Source organism: Pongo abelii, chromosome 13 (genome assembly GCF_028885655.2).
Source record: "Pongo abelii isolate AG06213 chromosome 13, NHGRI_mPonAbe1-v2.0_pri, whole genome shotgun sequence".
Taxonomy (NCBI): Eukaryota; Metazoa; Chordata; class Mammalia; order Primates; family Hominidae; genus Pongo; species Pongo abelii.
This window is the reverse complement of record NC_071998.2, coordinates 83,857,434-83,878,713: the sequence shown is the minus strand read 5'-3', so window position 1 is coordinate 83,878,713 and position 21,280 is coordinate 83,857,434. Positions and strand designations below refer to the sequence as shown.

Here is a 21,280-nt window from a genome sequence, read left to right as displayed (position 1 = left end):
GCAAGCCCCGATCTGAATGGCAGTGGCACCTGCTGAGCATGTCCAGCCCTGAACTACAGTGAGCCTGGCACGACTCAGTCACCACTTTACAGATGAGTGTGGCCGTGCTGTGCGACCCGAACATGCCTCTGCCCCTCGGGCCCCCTCTGCACAGTGGGCACAATCACGGTGGCATCGGGTTGTGCCGCCACTGCCGCTGGGACCCTGCCATCAGTCCATGCACCTCTTGAGGTGGCCCCGCCACTGTCCCACACTGCCAGGCACAGCACGGAGTGCTGAGGAGGCTTTGGTGGGCGCAGCACTCCTTCCTCATAGCCCCATGCTACACAGGCCCGCATCTGCTAATATCTAAACTGCAGAGTGCAGAGGAAGCTTCTGGAGCCACACTGTGTGGGAAAGCCTAGCCCCCAGGGCACGTCTGGGACCACCCTCCTCTGTTCAGGCAGAGGAAGGCTCGCGCTACCCCCTGCCCCCCAGGCCTGGGTGACATGAGAGGGGCTGGCCGTTGTCTCGATGCCCTGGCTGATGTGCTGCCAGCCGATGGGAAAAGGCTCCCTGCATCTGGTCAGCCTCGGACCCGGGCCCCTGCCAGGCTTCGATGGGGACACAGGCAGGCAATGTTCATCTTGTGAGAGCCTAAGCCACCCCCAGACGATAGGCAACACTGTCCCAGCACTGAGCAGTTTACAAAGGCTTTTCACACTTGCCATTCAAGGCCCACAATAACTCTGAATTTTTACGCATCATGCTACAGGAACCCAGAGAAAGACAACAGAACAAAAACAAGACACCATTCCGTGCCACCACAGCAACTTCCTGCCTTGAAAACATCCGTCTCCCTCAAATGGCTCCTGCCCTGAATGTTCCTACCACCCCAAAGTTCCACAAAAGCAGTTAGGATCTCAGGGCTCGGCCAACACCTCAGGACCAACCCCACTCACCTGTCTTCTGAAGGTGAGCGAGTTTCTCCTCCGGGCTGAACTTCGTGCAATAGCGAAACACAACTTCCTTTTTTCTAATTTTCGCAATATGGGTCACAACATGATGGTGCATTTGCATTTCCGCATCATTATGCTGGGTGAGAGGCGCTTGGCTTGCTGGTTCTAGAAGGTGCAAACTGCAGGGTGGCGGGGGCAATGGCAAACAAACATGCAATCCACAGCTCTCCACTGATCAGGTGCTAGGCTCACAGCTGCGGCAGCCGTGCTGGTTTAAAGGTTAACAGGGCTGCGCACAGAGGACCCACAACCACCATCCTCCTGCTTCTGCTGGGTGGACTTTTGTGAGTAGATCTGCTATGTAGATCTTCAGGGAGGAGGGGCCCAGCAGGGAATGAGGGGGCCGGCCCTAGAACAGACAAGCCCAGAGTGAGCCCAGAAACACACCGTCAGAGGCTTCCTCAGACCCTCTTGGTTGGGAACAATGAAATGGCCACAAGTTAGAAGGTGAAGAGGCCCCCTGCAAACAGATATTTCAAGATGCTTCCTGGGAGACCTGACCCATGAGGGCTGCTCCAGCAGGCCCAGCACCTGCCCCGCTGAGCAGCCCCACCAGGAGGGCACCCTCATTGTTTTAGGGAGAGAGTCAATAAATAATAACACCAGGTCCTGAAGGGCTTAGAGTGCAAAGTCGGATTCAATTTTAATGATGTTTGTTAATCCAGCCTTAAATTCATTTTTTTAAAGCAATTTCTCACCTGGGCAGGGTGGCTCATGCCTGAAATCCCAGCACTCTGGGAGGCCAAGGAGGGAGGATCACTTGAGGTCAGGAGTTTGAGACCAGTCCGGCCAACTTGGTGAAACCCTGTCTCTACTAAAAATACAAAAATCAACTGGGTGTTGTGACGCATGCTTGTAATCCCAGCTACTAAGGAGGCTGAGGCGGGAGGACTGCTCGAACCCTAGAGGTGGAGGTTGCAGTGAACTGAGATTGCGCAACTGCTCTCCAGCCTGGGGGACAGAAAGAGACTGTCTCAATAAAAATAAAATAAAATAATAAATAAATAAATAAATAAATGCAATTTATCTGGGCCTCAGTTTCCCTGTGCCAGGTGCTGCCACAGGTGCCCTGTGAATGGTTGCTCATCGGGCCCCTTCATGCCCCTGTGAAGTATGGCTATCCCCGTCTGACAATAGGGAAACTGAGGCTCGGGACAGAGTGGTGTGTCCCTCCCTCCCAAAAGCTAAAGGCTGAGGTGATGTGGAGTTTGTCCCCAAGTTCCCTGCCTGTGTGAGGATGCAGAGCTACACCCAGCCGTGACAAGGATGGGGTGGACAGTGTCACCTGAGCTCGGACGCATGGGTGCTGTGGCCTCAGCCACATTGCTGAACTTCTTCTTCTTCTTCTTTTCTTTTTCCTTTTCTTTTCTTTTTTTTTTTTTGAGACGGAGCCTCACTCTGTTGCCCAGGCTGGAGTGCAGTGGCGCAAAGTCAGTTCACTTCAACCTCCACCTTCCGGTTTCAAAGATTCTCCTGCCTCATCCTTCCGAGTAGCTGGGATTATAGGTGCCCACCACAATGCCCAGCTAATTTTTTGTATTTTTAATAGAGACTGGGTTTCACCATGTTAGCCAGGCTGGTCTCAACTCCTGACCTCAGGTGATCTGTCTGCCTCGGCCTCCTAAAGTGCTGGGATTACAGGCATAAGCCACCACGCCCGGCCATTGATGAACTTCTTGAAGCCTCCATTCTTCCTCCACGAAATGGAGAAAATATGGGATGCATGTGGTGGAGTTTTTGTGAGAAATGAGGGCTTTGCCCATGGTAGGTACTCAAGGGATCCCAGCCACCAACATCTGAATCACCGTTGCTGTGCTGTCAATGCCCAGGCCCTGGAGTCTTGGCTCCTGCCCCCTGAGGAGGCAGCCCTGGACCATCCAGATGCTTCCATCCCAGGCCAGGAAGGACAGCGGTGCCTGCCACCACCACCTGGTTCAGCCTTCTCCTCTACAGACGTCCCCTGTGCCAGAAGGCCAGCAGTGGGGTCCCATGAGGACCAGGGACACAAACCCAGGTACACTAGGAATACACAACTGTCGTCCTAAGAGGGTCAAGACAAATTCTGGCAGCACATCAGCAGGCTGGCTGTGATGACCTGAAAGGTGAGGGGTTGTGGTAGGTGAGGAACAAAAAGAGGATGGGGAGGGGTTTGTGGCTTGAAAGTAGAACTGAGGCCAAGTGTCCTGTTGTCCCTGGTGGGGGTGAGTGGGAGGAAGTGGTGCCTCCACCTGGGAGTGACATCATTCAAAAAGAAACATGTTTGTGGCAGCCAGCCCCTCAATGGCCCAGTGATCATCAACTGCTGGTTATCTGCCTCTCCCACTGTGAATAGAGCTGACCTGTGGACACTACTGTACAATAGGACATTACAGAAATGATAAGGTGACTTCCAAGGCCAGGCCATACATAATACTGCAGCTTTTGCCTTTCCTTGCTGAATCACTCACTGTGGGGGAGCTGGCTGCCATGTTGTGAGGATGCTCAAGCAGCCCTGCAGAGAGGCCCATGCGGAGAGGAACTGAGGCCCCCAGCCAACAGCCAGCAACAACTTGTGATGTGTGAATGAGTCACCTTGAAAATGATCCTCAGTTTCAGTCAGGCTTTCAGATGACACTGCAGCCCCAGCCACCATCTGTAGCCTCATGAGAGATCTCCAAGCCATAGCCAAGCCACACCCCAATACTGACCCATCAAAACTAAAGAGTTAAGTGTTTCCTGTTGTTTTAAAGTGATGTAGTATTTTCATCAGGAAAAAGGGCAAGGGGTGACCTGAAGTTGGGGAATGGTGGGATCAGCCCACAGTGGAGAAGCGACCACCAGGAAGTATCAACGCATATTCCAATTTCTCTGACCAATTATTTCACTCATGTTCCAATGGCTCAAATGAGTCCTCTACCCTGGAGGGCTCCTGGTGACCATGGAGGGCTCCTGGGGACCACAGTGACAATCTATTGGTGCTATTCAGTCTCAAAGCCCTTGAATAACTTTGTGGAGTCAGAGACTCTGCAGAGAAGGACCTGTGCCTCCAGTGTCCCTTAGCCTGTCCCTCAGGGGTGCTGCTCATCCTCCCCCAGGTGGCTCACTTCATGAGGGATGGGAGCCTCTGCTGAGAAAGGGGGTTTCCCCAGGACTCCTGCTTTGTCCCAGGGACTCCCAGCCCTGTCTTCCAGGAAAGCTGGCCATGGCCGGGCAGAGGAGCTCTGAAGTCCAGGACCCAGAGTGGCCTGTGTGGGACCACAGAGGCCAGGATAGAGAGAGCCTATGGGCAGAGAACTGCCAACCAGGGGGAGTGGCTGCCCACCAGGAGAGAGGCCCAGGGGGAGCACCCCACTAGGAGAGAGGCCTGAAAGAGCACCCACTCACCAGGAGAGAGCCCCAGGGGGAGCACCCACTCACCAGGAGAGAGGCCTGGGTGGAGGGCCCACCCACCAGGAGAGAGGCCCAGGGGGATCACCCACTAGGAGAGAGGCCCAGGGGGAACACCCACTCACCAGGAGGGAAGCCCAGGGGCTCTACCCTATTCAGCATCCCCTGGCCTCATTTCTCTCAGCTGGCCTAGGGGCTCTTCCCTGGTGGGTGAGTGCTCTCCCTGGGCCTCTGTCCTGGTGGGTGAGTGCCCCCCATCTGACTGCGAGGAACAGAGCCCCCACAACTCTCCCATTGCCAGCACTGCACTATGACTAAGCCTGGGACTGTTACAGCAGCCAGCTGGCCCTGGCTGTTACACCCCATTCCTTCCCAGGGTTGCTACCAGTTTATCCGCTGTGGGGGAAAGTGTCCATCTGACGTCTAGTAGTGACACTTGGGGTACATTTTTTCAGGGAAGCCATCTTACCCATGGTGATTCTGCAGCCTTTGAATGGAAGGTTTAAGGAGGAAGGCAGCTCATATTTACCAAGCACACAGCATAAGGCAAACTCTGCTCTGGGCTGGTTTATGGGTGACATGAGGACGTGGGGATAAGAGGGGTCCTCATGGGGGAATGAGGACATGGGGATGGGGGACTTGGGGACACGAGAGACATGGAGACATGCAGACATGGGGACATGACGACAGGACGTAGAGGACATGAGGATATGGGCATTTTGGGACATGAGAGCATGGGAAGTGGAGGTCATGGAGACATGGGGACGTGAGGATAAGTGGACATGGGAACCTGAAGACATAGGGATGTGAGGACATGAGGACACGGGGACATGACATGAGAAAATGGGGAAAGAGGACATGGAGACATGAAGAATATGGAGACTTGGGGCATGAGGACATGGAGACATGGGGATATGGAGACATGGGAACACAGGGACTCGGGGACGTGAGGGATACGGGGACATGAAGAATATGGAGATGTGGAGGTTATGGGGACATGAAGAATGAGAACACGCAGACATGAGGATTGTGGAGCCACATAGACATAGAGAAATGAGGGCATGGGGGTACAGGGGACGTGGGGACGTGAGGTCTTGGAGATACGGGGGCATGGGGACACAAGGACATAGGATACGCAGACATAAGGGACACTCGCCTCAGCCATCGACCTTCCAAAACACCCACACAAATGAGCAAGGACATTTTATACAGTCTTATTAGGGCTGATTTTTTTTTTTTTTTTTTTTTTTTTTTTTTTTTGAGACTGAGTTTCCCTCTGTTGCCCAGGCTGAAATGCACTGGACCGATCATGACTTACTGTAGCCTCGACCTCCTATGCTCGAGGGATCCTCCCATCTCAGCCTCCTGAGTATCTGGGACCACAGGTGTGTGCCACTATGCCTGGCTAAGTTTTTATTATTTGCAGAGACGGACTCTGGCTATGTTTCCCAGGCTGACCTTGAACTTCCGGGCTCAAGCGATCCTTCTACCTCAGCCCTGCAAAGTGCTGGGATTTACAGGCATGAGCCACTGAGCCTTGCACAATGTCAGAGATGTGCTGAAGGTCCAACAACAGAGAACTAGTTCAACCAATTACCCTATTTCAAGACTTACTATAGTAATTATATTTTATTAACTAAAATAATTTTATTATAGTAATTATTTTCATTAATAAAATAATTACTATAATACAATAAATTTTGGCTGGGCGCAGTGGTTCACGCATGTAATCCCAGCACTTTGGGAGGCCAAGGTGGGCGGATTGCCTGAGGTCAGGAGTTCGAGACCAGCCTGGGCAACACGGTGAAACCCCGTCTCTACTAAAAATACAAAAAAATTAGCCGGGCATGACGGCGGGCGCCTGTAGTCCCAGCTACTGGAGAAGCTAAGGCAGGAGAATTGCTTGAACCCGGGAGGCAGAGGTTGCAGTGAGCCAAGATCATGCCACTGCACTCCAGCCTGGGCGACAGAGCAAGACTCCATCTCAAAACTAAATAAATAATAAAATAAAATAAATTCCAAAAGCAAGATAATGTGGTATCGACATAAGGATAAATCAATGGAAATCAATGAACTAATAGATTTTCATTCATTTGTTCAATTGATTTTCAATGAAGGTGCCAGTACATATAAATAGGGAAAGATACTTCCTTTCAACAAATAGTAATGGAACATTTAGATAGCCGTACCAAAAAATGAACCTTGACTGCTTACACTATACACAGAAAAAAGCTAGAAATGAATCCAAACCTTAATTGTGAATGCTAAAACTGTAAAGCTTCTGAAAACACATAGGTGAAAATATTTATGAATTTGCGGTTGGTAATGATATCTTAGGGTATAAAAGGCACTAAGCTGCACACACAAAAAACTTGATAAACAACTTCTTCAACCTGAAAATATGTTTCATCAACATAGAAAACTTCTGCTTATCAAAAGGCACCATTAGGAACGTGAAAAGGCCAGCCACACACGGACTCCAAGTGATAATGATGTGTCAGTGCAGGTTCATCAATTGTAACAAATGTCTCCTCTGGGGAGGATGTTGATAAAGCGAGTGTCTCTGAACGTGTGGGGTCAGGGAATATATGGGAAATCTCTGTACCTTCCTCTCAATTTTACTGTGAATGTAAAACTGCTGTAAAAAAATTAGGTCTTTAAGGCCGGGCACGGTGGCTCATGCCTGTAATCTCAGAACTTTGGAAGGCCAAGGAGGATGGGTCACCTGAAGTCAGGAGTTGGAGACCAGCCTGGCCAACATAGAGAAACCCTGTCTCTACTAAAAATACAAAAATTACCCGGGCATGGTGGTGCGCACCTGTAATCCCAGCTATTCAGGAGACTGAGGCAGGAGAATCACTTGAACCTGGGAGGTGGAGGTTGCAGTGAGCCGAGATCATGCCACTGTACTCCAGCCTGGGTGGCAGAATGAGATCCTGTCTCAAAAAAAAAAAAAATTAAATCTTTTTAAAAAATTTCAAAGGCGGCCGGGTGCAGTGGCTCATGCCTGTATTCCCACTACTTTGGGAGGCTGAGGTGGGCAGACCACCTGAGGTCAGGAGTTTAAGACCAGGCTGGCCCACATAGTGAAACTTCATCTCTACAAAAATACAAAAATCAGCTGGGAATAGTGGTGCACACCTGTACTCCCAACTACTCTGGAGGCTGAGGCAGGAGAATCACTTGAACCTGGGAAGTGGAGGCTGCAGTGAGCAGAGATCATGCTACTGCTGCACTCCAGCCTGGGCAACAGAGCAAGACTCTGTCTCAAAAAAAAAAAAAAAAAAAAGAAAATTTCAAAGACAAATCACAGATTGGGAGAAAACATTTGCAATACATATATCTGATGAAAGATTTGTGTCCAGAATACATAAAGATTCCTACAAATCAATGAAAAAAAAAGACAAACGATTCCATTTTTAAAATGAGAAAAAAAACTGGAATATATATTTGACTTGAGTTACCTAAATAGACAATAAGTATATGAGCTGGTGGGCAACACTGCCTGCCATCAGGGAAACTAAAAACCACACTGAGGAATGATTACAGCCCCAGCTGAATGGCTACAGTGAAAAAGACTGACAATGCCACCTGCTGGCAAGGATGTGGAGCAAACGTAACTCAGTGTGAAACTCTCATGCTGGTGGAAGCAGAAAATTGTTCAACCACTTTGGAAAACTGTTTGGCATTTTCTCACAAAGTTAAATATACACCTTCTCTGCGACCCAGCAATTGCACTTCTAGGTATCTACCCAAGAGGAAAGAAAACATCTGTCCGCACAAAGACCTGTACACAAATGTGCAGAGCAGCTGTATTCATAACTCAAAGCTGGAAACAACTTCAAGTGTCTGACAACTGGAGAATGCATAATAAGCAAAGTGTGGTGCAGCCACAATATGGATGGAACAGGATTCAGCAATAAAAAGGAGTAAGCCACTGATATAACAATGATGTAGAGCTGGGTATGGTGGCATGTGCCTGTAGTCCCAACTACTCAGAGGCTGAGGCAGGAGATTGCTTGGGCCCCAGAGGTCAAGGTTGCAGGGAGCTATCATTGCACCATTGCACTCCAGACTGGGAGACAGAGCAAGGCTCTGTCTCGAAAAAAAAAAAAAAGACAGCAATTATATGGATGGATCTCAAAGCCAGACACAAAAGACTGTTACATGAAGTTCAAAGACAGGCAGAACTAGTTTCTGAAGTATGAACAGAGGTGCCCTGTGGTACTCTGGAAGGCAGTGTCTTAGTTTATCGTGGTTATTATAACAAAGTCTCACTGGCTAGGTGGCTGAAAAGTCAAAAATTTACTTTCTCACATTCCAGGAGGCTGGAACTCTGAGATTAAGGTGTTGGCAGGGTTGGTTTCTCCTGAGGCCTCTCTCCCTGGCTTGTAGGCAGCCATCATCTTCCTGTGTCCTCACGTGGTTGTCCCTCTGTGAGTCCTCAGCTCTTCTTATTGGACACCAGTCATGACAGATCAGCACCCACTCTCAGCACCTCATTTTAACTTTGTTACCTCTATAAAGGCCCTGTCTCCAACACAGTTACATTCGGAGGTACTGGAGATTAGGGCTTCAACATGTATTTTGCAGTGACATAGGCAGGCCCATAATAGTCCCCCAAAGTGAGAACAAGGCAAGGATGCCTGCTCTCACCACTCTTATTCAACGTAGTGGAGAAGGTTCTAGCCAGTGCAATAAAACAAGAACAGAATCGAAAATGCATGCTGAGCAGAAAGGAAGAAATAAAATTGTCCATGTTTGCAAATGACATGATTGTCTACAAAGAAAATGCCAAGAAGCGAAAACAAACAAACAAACAAACAAAAACTCCCAGAACTAGTATGTGAATTTAGCAAGGTCAGGGATACAAAATCAAGTCACAAAAATCACTTTAATTTGTATATACTGGCAATGAACATGCAGACATGGAAATGAAAACTATGTTGTCATTTACACATTAACTGTGGTACATCCATGCCACACAACAGCACTCAGCAATAACAAGGAAACACTATTGACACACACAGCAGCCTAGATGTGTGATGATTCCCCTGCATGAATTCCCTTAGAGGAATCCCAAGGGATTATGCTGGTGGAAGAAAGATAATTTCAAAAGGTTACATGCTATATGACTCCATTTATATAACATTCTCAAAATGACAAAATTGTAGAAACAGAGAACAGATTGGCTGCTGTCAGGGGCAGGCAGGGAGCAGGTGGACATCAAAGGGCCACAGGAGGCTCCCTGTGCTGGTGCTGCTCTGTGTCTTGACTGTACCAGTGTCAAGGTCCGAGCTATGATATGGTCCTATATCGTTTTGCAAGCCGTTACCACTGGGGAATCCTGGGTAAAGGCCCACAGTATCTCTGCATTATCTCTTATGTGTCTATACAGTCATTTCAAAATAAAAAGTTTAATTAAACAACCAGCTAGTGGCATCCCTTGGCTCTATTTTATTTTTATTTTTTAGAGGGAGTTTTGCTCTCATTGCCCAGGCTGCCTCAGCCTCCCGGGTAGCTGGGATTACAGGCATGCGCCACCATGCCTGGCTAATTTTGTATTTTTTTGGTAGAGATGGGGTTTCTCCATGTTGGTCAGGCTGGTCTCGAACTCCTGACCTCAGGTGATCCGCCCACCTCGGCCTCCCAAAGTGCTGGGATTACAGGCGTGAGCCGCTGTGCCCGGCCATCCCTTGCCTCATAAGAGAAGCAGTGAGCCGACAAGTGACTCACAGTAAAGCTGGAATCCTCAGTGTCATCTCAGAGTTGGCCCGGCTGGAACCTGGCCATTGCAGCCTCCCAGCCTCATTCCCGGCCTCTACGATGATTGGGAGCACCTCTCCCTACCCTCACGGGCCCTGCCTCTCACGTCTGTTCCCTCCGCTCCTTGGCCACCTGACCACACCAGCTTTAGAGCTTCCCTCTGGGTGCAGCTGGCTCTCGGACACATAGACACCATATCGCCATCACTCTCCAGGCAGACCGTGAGTTCCATGAATGCAGGCAACGATGCTCCAAGCATCCTCTCATTTCTCCTTTTCCAGAAGACAAAGCTGTGGTTCAGAGAGGTGGAGGAAATGTCAAGGCCACGACACTCAGAGCCTAGCAAGATGCAGCTGAGGTGGCTGGTCTCTAGGACACAACCCAAGGTGTAGGACAAAGGGGAACCAGGGGGCCAGGGCTCAGGGGAGTAAAGAGCTTGGAAGTAAGAATCCCATTCAATGACCAGGACACTGAGGTTCAGAGAGGCCAAAGTGCCGTCACTCAGTCAGTCAACAACCATTTGCTGAGCGGCTCCTAGGACACAAGAATCCTCGACAGGCTTGGGAGATGGCCCCTGAGGAAGGAGCAGCTCTGGCCTGCAGAGACCCTCATGGCTGCCACTCCTCCTGTGCAAGGTGACCCCGGCCCCTGCCCTTCTGCTCACTTATTAGGGTCACAGCCAGTCACTTGGGCCACACGGGCACAGGACTCAGAGCCCGGCTGCTTCTCCAATCACCTGCCTGCTTTTGGGAACCAAGAACCACAGCTCTTGGATCCTTCCCAGAACCCTTGAGACCCAAGGATTGGACAAAGTGCCCATGTTGAGTTACTCTCATTCTTTTGACAAGACAGGGGAAAGCCACAAAAATACCACACCAGCCAGGGCAGGAAGTGGGTGGGACCAGAGTAGTCATTCCCGTGTGGCTTTGGATGGGGTCCTAGGGTGGTGCACCTTTGTCAGCGTTCAGGCTCCAAGACAAATCCTACTCAACATGTGACCTAACAATAGACAAGACCAAAGGAAATGAAAGCTCCCCGCAGGGAGGCTGTGTGAAACCCTGAGAGTGACCGTCTCTGGGTGGTGAGCTTCTGGGAATTTTCATTTGCTTCTTGATGCTTCTCAGTAACATATAAATTTCTACATAGAACATTATATTTGCAGTTGGGAGGAAAGCCAACCCGTTTAAAAATATGAGAATCGAAGCTGCTCATTGCTCATTGGAGATTCCCAGCCGGGAACTATTGCCCAGTGAAAGCCAGCTGTCTCCATGTCTGTTTACATATGGAAAATTTAATTTCTACTTAGCTGTCCTAAATCTCTCTAATGAAAGATGTGGTTGAGAAACCAAAAAAAGAAGGGATACTGAGTGTAATTCTGCTTTCTGAAAACACATTTTTTGCAAAACATTTTCTAGGTTACTTTAAATTGAAATTACATTTGGTCCAAAGGCAGACAATATTTCCTAAACCTTGGCACTGCCCTTAACTTTACCTGCCTTCCTCCCAGGCAGGCAGCTGGGAGAGTGGACCAGCCCAGATCTGGAACTGTGAGGCCCGTGTGCAGGTGACATTGTGTGAGCCCCTTCACCCCAACATGGGGAAAATATCCCTGGACACCAAGTTCCTGGGGGCTCCCTGGGAAAACGCGTGTAAAATGCTACAGTGTGAGCAGCGAGGAGCTGGCTAGCCATCACTCACTATACCTCATTTCTTAAAAGTTGCTTTAAAAATATGTGATGCTTTAGTCATCTTGGCCAAAGTGGAGGGGCAATCCCAGCTTCAAACTCTTAGACCAAGTGGCATGTTGAGAGCTTTCCACTCAGGAGACGTAATTACAGAGCGGCTCTGGCAGTTGGCTATGATAACATTAGAGCCTGAAGTGGAAGCGATTCTTTCTTATCCTTAACAAAGAGCCCTGATGTGTCTATACTTACACAAAAGTGCTGCATCTGGTGCATTTTTTTTTTTTTTACCCTGTAGAAAAAAATTATCAATGTGTAAATAGAGAATGATATACATTAAAAAATAAGTCAATAAAGGGGTGGCCACGCCCCCACTCAATCAGGCCCTGAATAAAGGATAATTCCAGCATTGTTATGGGGCAGCTGCACAGCGTCAACCAGAAACACTCATATGCCCAGGGAGGTGTGGGTCCCTTCCTATGCACTCCGTGTCCAATCCAGACGTCACATTCTGCCAAGTGGTATTCTCACAATCACTTGGATCCACCCTTTACTATTCAGTCCTTAGTCTAAGCTCCTGATCAACCAGAGGCTATTCAGAATGCAACAGCACATGTTTATTTAGGTTTCCTTTAAGGGCAGATGCTGAGCTGGGGGACCTCGGGGGAGGAAGTAATCAGAAAGCTTAGAATTGGAGGCACCTAAAGGTGATCACAGCAGCACTATCCTAAAGAAGAAAAAAGGGAAATAAGGAAGGAAGGAGCAAAAAAGGGAAGGAAAGAGAAAAGGAAGGAAGGAGAGAAAGAAGGAAACAGAGAAAGAAGGGAGGGAGTGGGGCCTTAGGATTGGAGGGTAGAGGATGAGGTGGGGGGGGCCTTCAGCTTTAAAACAGTTTGATTTTCGGGCCGGGCGCGGTGGCTCACGCCTGTAATCCCAGCACTTTGGGAGGCTGAGGCAGGCGGATCACGAGGTCAGGAGATCAAGACCATCCTGGCTAACACGGTGAAACTCCGTCTCTACTAAAAAATACAAAAAATTAGCCGGGCGTGGTGGCGGGTGCCTGTAGTCCCAGCTACTTGGGAGGTTGAGGCAGGAGAATGGGGTGAAGCCAGGAGGCGGAGCTTGCAGTGAGCCGAGATCGTGCCACTGCACTCCAGCCCGGGCGACAGAGCAAGACTCCATCTCCCAAAAAAAAAAAAAAAAATTGATTTTCAACAATGATATGTGTATATATCCTTTGCATACTTGAAAATAAACAGAGATGTGCTCTGGTCACCCCCTGCATTGACTCACATGAGCTGGAAACCAGGGATATTAAGAAGCCCTTGGGGAGTCAAGTGTGGTCTCTAATGGATGAATCAGGGCCACGAATTATTCCTTATGCAGCATAGTTTGTTTTGCAGACAAAATATTTTGGAACTTGTTTAAAAGCAAGATCAGGGAGAGGATCAAAGAACCAGATGCCCCTTTTGCCACTGAAGATCTTAGACCCTTAGATTTTGTCTGCCCTGGAACTGGGGGCAGGGGCATCCTCTCTGCAGCCATAAAGTCAGGGTCTTCTGACTGGGATCCCCCCCAAGCCTCCTTTGCACCTACTTTGCATGGTCAAAGACCAGAAGTTTTATTCATTCAGTTTACCACCTCCGCAGCTACATGAATCCTTCAGGCACTAGTGTTTCAAGGACCAAGAACATAAGCGTGCTCAGACACAACCCTACATCTGGCAAAATCTACACAACTTTCATTAATTAATTAATTTTTTTGAGACAGGGTCTCGCTCTGTCACCCAGGCTAGAGTGCGGTGGCACAATCACAGCTCACTGCAGCCTCAGCCTCTGGGTTGGAGCAATCCTCCCACCTCAGTCTCCCGAGTAGCTGGGACTACAGGCGCATGCCACCACACCTGGCTTATTTGTGTATTTTGTGCAGAGAAGGGTTTCACCATGTTGCCCAGCCTGGTCTCAAACTCCTGGGCTCAAGCCATCCACCCACCTCGGCCTCTCAAAGTGTTGGGATTATAGGCATGAGCCATCCCGTTCGGCTACACAACTTTATTTTAGGAAGTTACAAGTTCCATGTAAGACACATTTCAATGAAAAATTCTACCTTATGGGTTGTGTCTAGCTGGCATATTCTGAGAAGCAAAATAATTTACCCAGAGAAGACAAGCTAGGAATACTTAGAATTACTGGATATCAGTAACTAGAAAAATAAAAGGCCTTTTTCATGTATTCATTCAACAAGCACATATTAGTATGCTATATACCATTTTCCTTCTAAAAGCCCCACATTCCTTAAAGGCCTGTTGGAATTCCCTCATGAACACACCAGACCTAGAGCGGGACCCCCAGAGCAACTGGTGTCTCAGCAGCCCCTGGCCACAACCCTCAGCCTGCAGGGCTCCCTCCACCTCTACCACCTTTCTCCTAGGCACCCTTGCCTCTCCTCATTCTCTTCAGGGCCTAAGCAGGCCAGGGGCAGCCAGATCTCGGGGAGAAGCCAATCTCCAGTGCTGGACGCACGGGATATGGCACAACAAGGACCCTGGCTCCATTTCCATCTGCCTAGGCAGAAAGGGCAGCACTGTCCCTGAGCTGTCCCCAGGTCACTTAGGGGCTGTCGTCCACAGATCCCTCCTGGGTGGACTCATCTGCACTGGATTTAATTCTTTAGACCAAATGTCACCAGGCACCCTAGCCACAGACTACCACAGCCTCCACAGTTCATGAGGGCCCTACCAGGGGTCAGAAGGGACTCAGGCTACATTTGCCAGCCTTGAATGAACCCCTCCTGCCCCCTTCTTTCCCCACCATCAGTCAGGGACCCAGGAGTTTTGGTCCAAGTCCAGAATCCACACGGAACGGTCCTGGCCTCTGTGAACAAGGACTGCCAAGCTGCATGGGGCCGGAGCCTCCCCAGTGTCCTCAGACTTCGTCATCCCCATGACAAGTTCTGTCTGGCAAATCCAACCTGCTCTTCCTGCTCTTACTTTTTACCCGTTTGCTTTTTTTTTTTTTTTTTTTTTTGAGATGGAATCTTGCTCTGTCACCCAGGCTGGATTGCGTAGTGGCCCGATCTCAGCTCACTGCAACCTCTGCCTCCTGGGTTCAAGCCATTCTCCTGCCTCAGCCTCCTGAGTAGCTGGGACTACAAGCACCCGCCACCACGCCCGGCTAATTTTTTGTATTTTTAGTAGAGGCGGGGTTTTACCGTGTTAGCCAGGATGGTCTCGATCTCCTGACCTCGTGATCCACCCGCCTCGGCCTCCCAAAGTGCTGGGATTACAGGCGTGAGCCACCGTGCCTGGCCCCATCTGCTTCTTTTTATCCTTTGCACTCTATGCTGAACCAGATCCTTCCTGGAATAACAGGTGAACAGATGAAGGGAGGAGAAAAAGAAAAAAAAAAGAGGAAGGAAAGAAGGGAGGGGGGAAGGAAGGGAGGACAAGAAGGGGTAGGAGGAAAAGGAGAAAACAGAGAAGAGAAAGGGAGTTGATGAATTAGCTGGTTGGTTAGTTGGTCAGCTGTTGGTTAGTTGGTTGGTCAGTTGAGCCTCTGCCGGTGGGCACAGGGCTCCTTGGCCAGCAGGACAGGGAGAGCTCCTCAGAGGGTTGTGGTGGGAGAAGGGAGCCCCACCCCTCACTGGCACACTCGAACAGGGGTGCTGTGGAGGAAGCCTGAGTCTCCCCTGTCCTTCCTGGCACATTTCTGCACACACGAGCACCTCGCCTCTTCTTGGACCACACAGATACACTCAGGGCCAAGAGCCGCTGCCTGGTGGCCCTGGGCAACCTGAGACTACGGAGCTATGGCTACCACCCAAACCCATCCTGTCCCTGAGGGTGGGACCCTCAAGGAGGGCTGCTGGATCCCTCGTTGGGATGTCCTGGAGAATGAGGACACCCCAAGACTGAACTGACGCTGCAGGACTGAGTCAGCACTGTTGCTCATGAGCTTGGGAAGGGACACGCAGGGATGATGGGGAAATGGGCCCACATGTCCCCATAGCCAGAGTGGATGGATGCCCCGCTGCAGACTGGCAGGCGCTTGTCAGACACTGTCATGGATGACAGGCTTCCGTATAGGTTACACACAGCGAAAATGCAGTCCTCAGCTCTTTCACCCAACAGCAAGCCACCAGTGGGTGACACATAACCCCATTTACAAATGGAGAAACTGAGGCACTGGTCCACGGGATGAGGCCAGATTTCCTTCCACACTGCTCTGCGTTCCGGCACCAGTCCCTCAGTACATGTGCTTCATGGTGACAGGAGGATGTATCCTGCTCTGACCTCCCCCAGATCATGTGTGACCCCCTCTCCGGGGTGTCCAGAGAAAAGCCAGTACCACGATGGGCTTGGAGAAGCCTGCAGTCCCCTAGGAGCCCAACTAAAGGCTTTTGCAGATAAGGAAACTGAGGCCTCCAGTCCCAACCCAACCTCTGCCCAGTGAGTCCTGAGGTTTGAGGATGAGGAGGGGCACTTGGGACACAGCCCAATCCCAGAACAGATGGTGTGAGCCGCTAAGTCTCAGTGAATGAGCTGGGACCCTGGGCACAACACAGAGAAGGCGTTGTGTCCAAAGCCAGCTGGCTTTCAGCTGACCACCCCCTTCCCCAACACAAGGGCCTGGGAAGAAGAGCCATGGGCAGCGGCCAGAAAGCAGCCAGGTTTCCCTGCTGTTGAGAAATGTTTAACCTTTCTGCACAATATGAAAAAGAGGGTCAGCCTCACTGGGGCTGGAGTTTGCTATCATCCTAATAGTTCACAACATTAAATCCTGTGCACACACATACGTAGATGCAACACACACACGCACTCATTGTTTACACTTCAAACTGATTTTAGGCAATGATACCTGTGTTTCCCAGCCATCCCAGAAAATGACAACATTCTAACTGCCCTAATTCACAGACACAGAGCACAGGAAACACGCAGTCAAAGAGCCGGGACAACCTGGATCCCCAAGGACCAGAGGCACGAACTACAAAAAGGGGCACCGCCAGCCTTGCGGCCTCTTTCCGCCCATGTCTATCCGAAGAACTGGAGGTCTTAATGAACCTCAAACTTCTGCCTAGCAGCGCCAAAGCACCCGCCTTCACCCTGGTTTTATATTCTCCCTTAAGAGAGGTGACACTTAGGGGAAATGCCGAGTGGCAAGAATAAGGTAACAAAAAGAAAAGACAATCTCAGCATCCGACATGGGGTCCCCGTTGCCATGGCAATCGCCCAGGCAATGACATGTGTTCTTTTTTTTCAAGCAGACTATTTTCCTTTCCCATCCATTTGAAAAGAAATGGGAAGAATGGCGAAGGGTGGAGAAGTCCAGAAATAAAACAGGTCTCATCACAGTCCAGCCCAGCACTTAATCATTCAGTAGGTATCCTGGAGAATCCTGTTCCAGAGCCGGGGGTCCCAGGACCCACCGCGAGGACTGCCAAGGTGGTCTTCTTCAGCTCAATCTCCACTGGGCTGTGCTCAGGAGGCGGCAGAAAGCTGATTAAAACCCCTCTCCAAACTATACACCAGGCAGTCACCTCCTCCTTCTGCAGAAGGGTCCCGCCAGCCCGCCCCCTGGAGAAGCCCTGCTCAGCCGCGGACACCCAGAAAAATGAGCCCGCACAGGATCTCAAAGCCACCTGAAACAAGCGAAAATCGCCACCTTTTCCAATGTAACCTACTCACCGCCTTCCTCTGGGGACGAAAATAATTTACAAAGCAAACAGGAAAGCCGCAGGCTCCCCCAGCTCCGCACAGGCAAACTCAATGCTTGCCAGAGCCGCTTCCAGAGGAGCCCCAGGGAGGTCGCTCACAGTGGGCAGCAGGAGGCTGGGGTCTCCTTGGGGACCTGGAGGGCCGGGCTGTGCTTCCCGCGCCAATCAGCCCAGGACTGAAGCCGCTGGGGTTCTGAGGAGCGGTCCCGCCTCCCTGGCCCGCCCCGAAGGTCCACGGCACCCACAGGCAGCCACCCTGTCTCCTCCTCTCCCAGCAGCTGCAGGGACGCGCTGAGCCCTGACAAAGCCGCCTGCGGAGAGCCAGCGGGAGGGCTAGGGGCGCCGGCTCGGGTGCACAGGCCGCTCTCCATGACAACAAGGGCTGGGGGCTGCGGGCGGAGCGGGTCCCTTAGGCCAAGGGGGAAATGCTGTTTATTTTTCCTGACACCTCTGCCCGGAGCCATTACCTCTGCCAGACTTTCTAGAGGGTCCTGGGGCAGCAGTAACTTTCTTTGCTCCTTCACCACAAGGAAACCCCTTTTTAGGTGTGTGCACTTTCCTCCAGGCTTAGAGAGGGTGGAGTGGGAAATAGGCACTTGCTTAAAGAGGTGTTGGTGCAGAGGCTGTGCGTGCATGTGCGTGTGTGTGCCGTGCGTGTGTGTGCTGTGCATGCTTGTGTGTGCGGTGTGTGTGCAGCGTGTGGCATGTATATGTGGTGTGTGTATGTGTGGTAGGCTGTGTATGGTGTATCTGATGTATGGTGTGTGTAATGTGCTTTGTGGTGTATGTGTGTTGTGTTGTGTGTACGTGTTGTATGTGGGATGTGATGTGTGTATGGTATGTTTTGTGGTTTTAGTGTGGTGTGGTATGTGTTGTGTTGTGTATGTGGTATGTTGTGTGTTGTGTGTGTGATATGGGGGTGTGTGCAATGTGTAGTGTGTGTTGTATGCATTATGTGTGTATGGTTTATGTGGTGCATGTTGTGTTGTGGTATGTGTTGGAAATAAGCCCCCAAATTGGGCCATAAACTGGCCCCAAGACTGGCCATAAACAAAGTCTCTGCAGCACTGTGACCCGTTCATGATGGCCATGACGCCCACGCTGAAGGTTGTGGGTTTACCGGAATGAGGGAAAGGAACACCTGGCCCACCCAGGGCAGAAAACTGCTTAAAGGCGTTCTTAAACCACAAACAATAGCATGAGTGATCTGTGCCTTAAGGACATGCTCCTGCTGCAGATAACTATCCATTCCTTTATTTCCCATAAGGAATACTTTTAGTTAATCTATAATCTATGGAAACAATGCTTATCACTGGCTTGCTGACAATAAATATGTGGGTAAATCTCTGTTCAAGGCTTTCAGCTCTGAAGGCTGTGAGACCCCTGATTTCCCACTCCACACTCTATAATATTCTGTGTGTGTGTCTTTAATTCCTCTAGCGCCGCTGGGTTAGGGTCTCCTGGACAGAGCTGGTCTCAGCAGTATGTGTATGATGTTCAAATCGCTTGAACCCAGGAGGCAAAGGTTGCAGTGAGCTGAGATTGCACCACCACACTCCATCCAGCCTGGGTGACAGAGAGACTCTGCCTCAAAAAAAAAAAAAAAAAAAAAAAAGCAATGAAGAGAAAACACTTTGAAGGAAAAGGATGTCCCTAAGTGCCAAAACCGAGGTCCGAGCCTCGGCCCGCACCTCAGGAGAGGGGCCTTGTTACCCTCAGCTGTAAAGTGGACATCTTCTACATCTAGCCGGGCCTCCTTCGGCATTGCCAGAGAATTCCATGGGACACAAATGCACACACAGCCCAGCTCCCACTCATTGCTCTGTTCATGCCAGTTGGTACCATTCTACTACTCTAGTATTTACATGTGCTTTTTATTTTTTAATCAGACTCTACCAGGCCTGTTATTTTAGGTGTGTTTTTCTCACCCTGCAACATATTGCAACATTTTTGCTTTTAATAAATGTTCTCTTATGGCCATGGGGTTCTTCCCACCCTGTCCTTCCTGGGTCCCAGCCAGTTCTCTGCTGGTGCTTCTCTACTCTTTGCCCTTGCAGTCCCTGACAGGAGGTAGACATGGGTGGAAATCAGCAATCAAGCGCTTTTTCCCTTCTCTGCCGGGGGCCTCTCTCTCACCAAGCCCTGAGCCACAGACCCTACTCTGCCCAGATAGTCTCAAGGCACCATGAACAATGGCTCATTTTTACACTCTCACACGCCTATCTTACAGAGGGACAGAGAAATTCCTGCAAATCCAGGACACCACACACCACCCAGAGCATGTGGACCCAAGACCCTCCAGACCCCTTGTTCTTTTTTTTTTTTTTTTTTTTTTTGAGATGGAGTCTCACTCTGTTGCCCAGGCTGGAGTGCAGTGGCGTGATCTTGGCTCACTGCCATCTCTGCCTCCCGGATTCAAATGATTCTCCTGCCTCAGCCTCCAGAGTAGCTGGGATTATAGGCGTAAGCCACCACACCCGGCCTAGACCCCTTGTTCTTACAAGGGGAGCACAGGTCTGTCAAGCTGAGGACCTCCTGTGGGTCTGCATTTCTGGTTTGTTCTTGGGACTTGTGTTGGCCAAGAACCAGCAGTGAGGCAGGCAGCCTGCACCCCAGTCCCACAGGGTCAGCCTCACGGGGCTGCCAATTGGTCACTCCGTGCCCACATGGCAGGTGACTTCCCACGCAGTGTCTGGACCAAAAGGCAATGCCCGGGGATAGCTCTCGGGACTCAGGTAATCCTGTGCTTCTCGTCCCTTCCCGTGGAGACAGCTCTGGGTTCCTCACTCTAGCTGTCCTGATCTGGCCTTCGCTGTGCCGGGAAAAATCCCACAAATAAAAACATAGACTCGTGGTCTAGGAAAAATGCTGTCGTCTCACTAAATGGTTTTTTGCTCCTGAAGAGCTGATGCACAGAATACCATGTGGCTGTTAAAATAATCAGGAGTGTTATGTGGCAACATGGGAAAACACTGCAAACAATGAAAACAGAATCATGAATGCTGCAATTACCACCTGGTCAAAACTATTTCTGCACGTGTGGAGGGGACAGAGCATGTGGTGGGACTCTGTGCAAATATTCTTCTTGTTTTCTTTTGTTGTGATGAGAAATGTATAATAGGCCGGGTGCAGTGGCTCACGCCTGTAATCCCAGGACTTTGGGAGGCCGAGGCAGGCAGATCACGTGGTCGGGAAATCGAGACCATCCTGGCTAACACAGTGAAACCCTGTCTCTACTAAAAATACAAAAAATTAGCTGGGCATGGTGGTGGGCACCTGTAGTCCCAGCTACTCAGGAGGCTGAGGCAGGAGAATGGTGTGAACCCAGAAGGTGGAGCTGGCAGTGAGCCGAGATTGCGCCACTGCACTCCAGCTTGGGCGACAGAGCAAGACTCTCTCTCAAAAAAAAAAAAAAAAAAAAAAAAAAATGTAATATATAATAAACTAAAATCAGGGGGAAAAAAAAGGAATTTCTTTTGTTTTCTAAGTATCCATTATGTTCCAGGTACTTTCCCTAGGCAGTATCATTTAATTATCCAAATCCTGGTCTTTTCACCCAAAACTCACACACCTCTTAGAGAACGGCTGTTTCATGACTCCTAAAACACTAAGGAGAGTGAGAGCTGCAATATGTCCAGGGTCAGCCCCAAGTCCTGCCCCACAAGGTGGTCCCCGGCCTGCCCTGGAAAGTGTTGGCCATGTGTTACCACGGAACTCAGCCCTAAATGGCCTGAGCCCATGGCAACTTTTGTGTTC

General features: G+C 50.1%; 1 protein-coding gene across 3 annotated transcripts in view; it reads right to left on the bottom strand.

Moving 5' to 3' along the window:
* FGD3 (FYVE, RhoGEF and PH domain containing 3) overlaps positions 1-17,764 on the bottom strand; it is an 84,407-nt gene extending 66,643 nt beyond the window's left edge. Inside the window, exon 1 of one of the 3 annotated variants that reach the window (XM_054519476.2) lies at positions 17,496-17,764. The gene's annotated coding sequence lies outside the window, so the exon portion shown is untranslated. 3 annotated transcript variants of the gene reach the window in all.
* Between the last annotated feature and the right edge of the window lie 3,516 nt (positions 17,765-21,280).